This window comes from Hemibagrus wyckioides, linkage group LG19 (assembly GCF_019097595.1).
Source record: "Hemibagrus wyckioides isolate EC202008001 linkage group LG19, SWU_Hwy_1.0, whole genome shotgun sequence".
NCBI classification, from domain to species: domain Eukaryota; kingdom Metazoa; phylum Chordata; class Actinopteri; order Siluriformes; family Bagridae; genus Hemibagrus; species Hemibagrus wyckioides.
Window position 1 is genome coordinate 21,179,803 of NC_080728.1, and position 7,698 is coordinate 21,187,500.

The window sequence follows — 7,698 nt, forward strand, 5'->3', positions numbered from 1 at the left end:
ATGCACAATGTAGATCTTTTCTGTGACACACACACACACACACACTCATACACACACACACACACTTAATCAGACCAGTTCCAATCTCACACCTATCTCTCTCTTTCTTTCTTTCTCTCTCTCTCTCTCTCTCTCTCTCTCTCTCTGTAGTGGATTGGAGTTTTTTAATCACAGCAGTGTGTTTTCTGGTGTGTGATATTAAGGTCTCTGGAGTCCCGAGCGTTCTGCTGTACTAATGAGACTCAGCCTGTGTGATATTAAGTGAGCAGTGCACTGGTTTAGAACATGAGGCTATAAAACATTCATCTCTTTTACACTTCTCAGGATTCTCTTTCATCCACCACCTGAATTTATGTGCGGATGAAATGATCAGATTCATCTGGATGGAAAGAGGAGAGTTCCGGCTTTAACTAGGTTCCAGCCTCCATTTAGTAGAACATAAAGAACGGAGTGTGGAACATCTGTACACTCCTCACAGACTCACAATAACACAATTTATCTGCTAATATCATTTACTTTGTTGTGGTTCTAGATTTTGGCTGCAGATTTTGGCTGCATATATATGGTTGTTATATAATCTCTGGTTCCAGAATCCTTGGTATATCCTCCATACCTGAGCTCTCACTATGGTACCAGAATTCACTGTATGGTAATGTAATCATGGCTGTGGTTCTGGAATCCTTGGTCTTGTTACATAGTTCTCATTTTTAAATTTTTGCTGTGGTAACACAACTTTTGGTATTGTTCTAGAGCCCTCACTGTGGTTATAGAACTCTCACTGGGGTTCTAGATTCATCAGTGTGGTTACCTTCCTTATTATAGTTGCACAACTCTCACTGGGGTTCTAGATTCATCAGTGTGGTTACCTTCCTTATTATAGTTGCACAACTCTCACTGGGGTTCTAGATTCATCAGTGTGGTTATCTTCCTTATTATAGTTGCACAACTCTCACTGGGGTTCTAGATTCATCAGTGTGGTTATCTTCCTTATTATAGTTGCACAACTCTCACTGGGGTTCTAGATTCATCAGTGTGGTTACCTTCCTTATTATAGTTGCACAACTCTCACTGGGGTTCTAGATTCATCAGTGTGGTTATCTTCCTTATTATAGTTGCACAACTCTCACTGGGGTTCTAGATTCATCAGTGTGGTTATCTTCCTTATTATAGTTGCACAACTCTCACTGGAGTTCTAGAAGGCTTGAAAGGGTTGCAAAACTAATGCATAGTACTCTCGCTGTGGTTCTAGAACCCGGATACAGCAAGGTGCTAAGGCTTTAGAACCACAGAGATTCTTGTGGTTCTGGAACCATTATTAGACGTCTTCTCCCTGTTATGCAAAGGTGCTATGATCTTGACATTCTCAGCATGGTTCTGGAATTTCTTACTATGAAGCTAGAACCCTGTATGTGGCTCTAGATATGGTTCTAGTATGATTTTAGATTTAGGATTTTGACTTTAGTTCTAGTCCTTCTATATTTATACAAGAGTTACAATGCTATTACAGAGACTGCAGGGTTTTGGAATTTTAGCTGTGGTTCTAGAACAGTCCATCTGGCTCTAGAATGGTCTTATTATATGCACTGTGTTGTTCAGGTGTGTTGTGAACACAGTGAGAACTTTGAGTAAATGAATAAATCTCTAGGGGATTAGCAACCTGGTTAGAAGAACACACTAAGGGCCTGACACCAGGTTCCACCAGGTTCTATTTTTCAGTGTTTATTGCTCTATGACAGTTAATAACTGCTCAGCTGTTTAATTGTCAGTGTCCATTGCCTTATGTCTTTTAATAACAACAAAATGTTGGCTGTTTATTGTTGAGACTTTGCTCTATGACTGTTATTAAGTGCAATATGTCAGTTGTTTATTATTCAGTGTTTCAGGGATGAGTGTTATAAGCAGTGTTTATAACACATTATGTTGCCAGTAGCAAAACAATTCAGTTCACTGAAAAAACATTTAAATAAAAGCTTCTTAATTCATAACTATTTTATTTCTGGGTGTAGATCACCTGACATGAGACTTCATAGCCCATCATAACCCATTCATAACCCAAATATCTTTTATTTCTCATTTTAATTCAGAATTTTATTTAGCCCCAGAGCTACATTACACTCAGCTCAGAGGTTATAAAGTCTTATTAATTTGTATTATTGATCATCTCTCTGTGAATAATTCATTTATAGTAATAATAATAATAATAATAATAATAATAATAATAATAATAAAACATCGGAAAAGCCATTGATTTTGGTTTAAAATGTCTCACTTCACCTGTAATTTATATTTAACATATAATACACACGTTTATACACAGTGTTTATAATGCATTATATATTATCTACAGAATACAGCAGAAGTAATTGTAATATAACATAAGTTATATTACTATTAACAGTGTTCAGTGTTATTAATATTGTTCTATTAACAGTGTATGAATGCATTATTAATGTTGCTTCTATAAGCTGTAACACCTTACCAAAAATAATAATCCTAACAACGTCTATAATGTTTTCTATATATATATATTAATGCATCATAACATGTTACGGATATAAGACTTCATAGAGCGAGATAGTGAAGGTGTGTTTGATGATATGAGGTGTTATAAACAGTTCATAATGCATAATACATAAATAAATAAAAAATAAATAAATACATGATAAATGAATAAATAAATAAAAATAATACATCAATCATTCTGTTTATAATGCCTTTTAATGCTTTATAAGAGGATTTTTAGCGTAATCATTACAGATAAGGTTTATCTTTCTAGATAGCATTATTTTTTGCGTAGCTTCTATATGTGGAGAAAGAAACTCCAGATCTTCAGTTTTGAATGAAATTCTTCAGCTGAATGAATTTTATATATATATATATTTGGCCTTTTTGAGGATTTAAATACTAAAACTCCACCTCGGTGTGTCTGAGAGCAAGAGTTCCATGGTGTTAAAGCAAAGAGCAGATGATGAGAAGATGTGCAGATGTTGAAAAATGGCCAGCTGCATCTTTAAGACCCCTCCTCCATCTCCTCCTCCTCCTCCAGCTCCTCCATCAGAGTCTCTCTCTCTCTCTCTCTCTCTCTCTCCCTCTCACACACACACACACGCCGGTCTGGTTTTTTTTCCCCCTTCCTCACAGTGATGTGGATTTCAGCAGGAGCACAATGACGGAGCTCAGAGGATTAAGATCAGGATCAGGAATGTGAAAGATGCCTGCTGTGGATCTGGGATTCAGTCGGGATTGGTTCGGAGAACCGCACAGCTGGGAATACTGATCTACCCGAGGAGACAGAGGACGAGGAGGAAGCAGTGAGTAGGGATACGGACACGGACACGGACACGGGGGATGCTGCAATTACACACACATGAGAGAGAGAGAGAGCGAGAGAGAGAATGAGTGATGCGAGTCTTAATTCAGATAGATATAGATGGTAGAGAAATGAATAGAAAGACAGACAGGGATGGAGAGAAGAATGAGAGAGAGAGAGAGAGAGAGAGAGAGAGGGGAAGAAAGACAGGACACAGAGTAAAAGAAAGAGATAGGGCAAGAATTTGAGAGAGAGAGAGAGAGAGAGAGAGAGAGAGGGGAAGAAAGACAAGACACAGAGTAAAAGAAAGAGAGAGAGAGAGAGAGAGAGAGAGAGAGATGCTGCAATAACGTTGTGTGTCTTGTCTATGTGTGTGGCAGGAACATGCAGAAACACACACATACACACATGAATTCATCCTTCATCCATCTCTCTCTCTCTCTCTCTCATGCTGATGGATGGATGATGGAGCGATTAAATGCACATTGCTGTCTGAAATGAAGTGAACGTGCAGTGCAGGAATTAATCTAACACATACACACACACACACACACACACACACCGGGTATGATGTAATGCACTTCAGACAATGGGCTGAGGATTCACCCTCATTAGCATTAGAGCGGAGGAACAGGCCGGATGTGAACGATCGCCGCGGATCCTGACGCCTTAATCACCACAAACCACAGTGATGTAGAGTTCTGACCTGAGTCTTGGAACACACAACAGTGTGTGTGCATGTGTGTGTGTGAATGTCCGTGTGTGTGTGTGTGAGTGTGTGTGATGAAGCGCAGTACCTGCTTCCACTCTGCAGATGATTATTTTCCCTTAACATCATGTCCCTCAGTGTTTTCCTCACTTCTTGATCTGTTTCTAATGACACTCTGTTATAACAGCTGTTATAACCACTTCTTCCATCACCAGGCCTCTCTTATTATTCTCTCTCCTGAAACTTCCAGCTTCACCTCAGACTCTCACACAGCACTAACACTGGAGACTCCTTCCCACACACACACACACACACACACACGCGTTTCTCCTCACAGAAAAACTTCACCACATCAACCATTACACATCTGTTGATCTCGAGTTTCCTCCCTGTTGCTATGGAAACGATTGCTGTTCTGTAGAGAACTAATCGCCGCCTGTGATTGGACGATCCACTGCTTCATTTTCTCTGGCATTTAAAATCAAGCTAAATATTTGTTAGACATCCTTAATGGGTTTAATAATAATAATAATAATAATAATAATGAATTCATAATGAACTCATTAATATTCAAATATATTTAAATAGTCATTCCTGTACAGTGGGATTTCAGCATATGAATGATGTTAGCGTCAGTGGAAAGCCAACCCAAGCAAGTTTATGTATTTTACAATTTTTTTTCAATCAGAGAAAGCTGTTTGGAAAGAGTCGACCCACGATACTGATGTTGCCTTCAGCATGTGTTCAAAAGCTAGGTGATTTTTGGGGTATTTTTTTGTTAACAGATTGGGGGCGTGAGTAACGTGCAGGCACCCCCGACCCATGTGGGGCACAAACCCGGACCTCCGTGGTGGTGTGTGCGCCTGCACGCCATGGAGACGGACCCATTCACGGGATTCAGACAAGCACTGCTTTATTAACGTAAACACAAGACATGGGGAAGACGAACCTAATAGCTAAGACATGATAACGAAAACAGAAACCTGACTTACAGACAACGAACATAGAAAATGAAACACAGAACATTCAACAATGACCGACGAGGACAGGTACACGAGGATGCTTATTTAGAGGCCTAGACCAGGGGTAGGCAAGTTCGGTCCTAGAGAGCTGCAGTCCTGCAGATTTCAGCTCCAGCCCTGAAAAAACACTCACCTGCCTGTAGTCTTAGTAATCCTGAAGACCTTGATTAGCTTGTTCAGGTGTGTTTGATTAGGGTTGGAGCTGAACTCTGCAGGATTGCGGCTCTCTAGGACCGAACTTGCCTACCCCTGGGCTAGACACTAAGGTTAATGGGAAACAGGTGATACAACAGGAAGGCGTGGCACAAAATACACATGACAAAGCAGGCTTCAGTGATTCACCTGCCAGCACCCCCTCCAGTGGTCTGGCAGGGAACTGTCCAGCTGTTCCTGACAGCGTGGGTGGTCTGTTCTATTTTCACCCCAGGCTTGGTGGCATGACTTCCTGTGAGGAGCCTTGACATGGAATGCTTGGCTTGGTTCAGTTCTTTGTAAGCAGCCATACAGTTTCATATCGGTCATATTGGTCATATTTAATGGCAGCTGGAACGGATTATCTGTATTTACATTATTTCTGATGGGAAAATTCATTTTACAATACACATTTTCACTTCAAGAACTCACCTCTAGAACCAACTAAATTTGTATGCCGAGGTTCCACTTTATATCGAGGTAAAAATTTGGGTCGGTGTTACTCTGGGAAAGTTCTTGGTGTTCAGAGTTGGGTTACGCCGCTGCTTTGTTCAGCTTCGTGTTCAGATTATTAAGGACAGGTTACTTCTGGAGGTTGCCAGATTGTTATTAATAAGCGTCCGAGACTGAGTTTTTAAACACTGACTTTAAACACAAACATTTACCTGAAAAAAGGATCGGGATAGAAAATACAGACCGGAGAAGGAAACTCTGCTGTCAAATGTAACATCTGTCACCATGTAACATCAAAACAAAAGAGAGTATGATAATGAGAAGATGTCAAGGGTGGAAATAGATCACTAATATACGGCTGCATGAACAGAGCTCGCTGTGATGATGTCATCAATCAGCGGATTAATTAAACAAATCAGCTCTCGTTATTCAGCAGCACAGAGAAAAGAACAGCACTCGATCCAGCGCAGCTACAAAACATGCTATCGATTGTTTATAACACGATCCAACAGTCACTCGTGTGCAAATTAATGAAGCATCAAAGTCATGAAATCGTAAAGTGTGTGTGTCTGTGTGTGTGTCTGTGTGTGTGTGTGTCTGTGTGTGTCTGTTTGTCTGTGTTGAAGGAGATCTGATGGAACTTTTTTTGGCCATTTACTGTTTTGAGGACAAACTGAAGCTACGTTACTTTGAAAAGGAGCTAACATTCATTAAAAACACAATGCTACATCAAGTAAAGAAGCTAAATAGAATGAAAGAACATCACATACACACACACACACACACACACAGAGGGGGATAATATGCAGATCCTGTACTGGTTTATGCTAAATATGACTCTATATACTGCTAATGCTCACTACATGGAGTAAAAAGTTAATTAGCATTCATTCGCATGCTAATGATGTAACACACACACACACACACACATACATACACACACATACACACACACAAAGTGCTATTTAATAAATATGAATCTATAACCGTCTTGTCATTACTAATATGTTAATCTTACATTATTTATTATTTCACAATGACTACCATGTAGCAAATAGCTAAATTAGTTACATTAACATTAATTAGCAGGTGATACTCTGTACATGCAGAGCTGTACTGCTAATGTGCTAATGCTCTGAATATCCCAGCCACGCTGCCTCAAGTACATATGGGAAAAAAAGCATTAATTAGTGTTGTAGAATGTAAAATGGGTGATTATGTTGTGATTATGTAGCATTCACACACACACACACACACACACACAGAAATACGCTAAACACTATATTGCCACTATGCTAATGTTTCTCATTTCATAGATAACATGCTGTCTAAGAGAACATGCTAGCTAGCTATGGTGCATAAAAACATCATTTGGTTTGTTTGTCTTTGCTTGCTAATTATCGTTTATGCTAACTCTGTGGTGTTTTGACCATTGAAAATATAAAAGTTGAAAATATACAGCATATTATGATTAGCTGTGTGTTTGTTAAACCTAAGACATTAATGACTTGCTTTTTTAGTTTTTAGCTAGCTTAGATGTATAGAAAAATCAAATTTTTTTTATTCTTTTTATTTTATTTTATTTTATTAAAAATAATGATATTATTAACAACACTTTGGTTCAGATTTAAAGTTAGCATCTTAGCTTTATTCTGTAGAATTAAGCTAAATGTTATCATAAACACACACACACACATGCACTGTGTGACACAGTTTGCAGTTAGCATGTGTAGATTCTGTCTGTCACAGTCACCGGGACAGATGGTGTGTGAGTGTGTAACCATGACGACCAAACGCCTCGCTAATAAGCGAAACAGCTAAGTGTGTCAGAGTTTGGCTAATTAGCAAAGATGGTGTACTATTAATACTCAAATGAGCGTCCAGTGTGACGTGTAGATCACCAGACCCCAGATTAGCATCACAGCTTTAATGAGTGTAACAAAATTTAAATGTAAACAGTTTAACCGTCAGATGGAGAGTGGGCGGGGCCAATCTTATCATATGACAGTCAC

The 7,698-nt window shown here is 39.1% G+C and overlaps 1 protein-coding gene across 4 annotated transcripts in view; it reads left to right on the forward strand.

Annotated features, from left to right (window-relative positions):
* Positions 1–3,097: 3,097 nt before the first annotated feature.
* Positions 3,098–7,698, forward strand: part of ppfia2 (PTPRF interacting protein alpha 2) — a 143,603-nt gene continuing 139,002 nt past the window's right edge. For all 4 annotated transcript variants that reach the window (XM_058416691.1, XM_058416690.1, XM_058416692.1 and 1 more), the window contains exon 1: positions 3,098–3,311. The gene's annotated coding sequence lies outside the window, so the exon portion shown is untranslated. The remainder of the gene's footprint in view (positions 3,312–7,698) is intronic.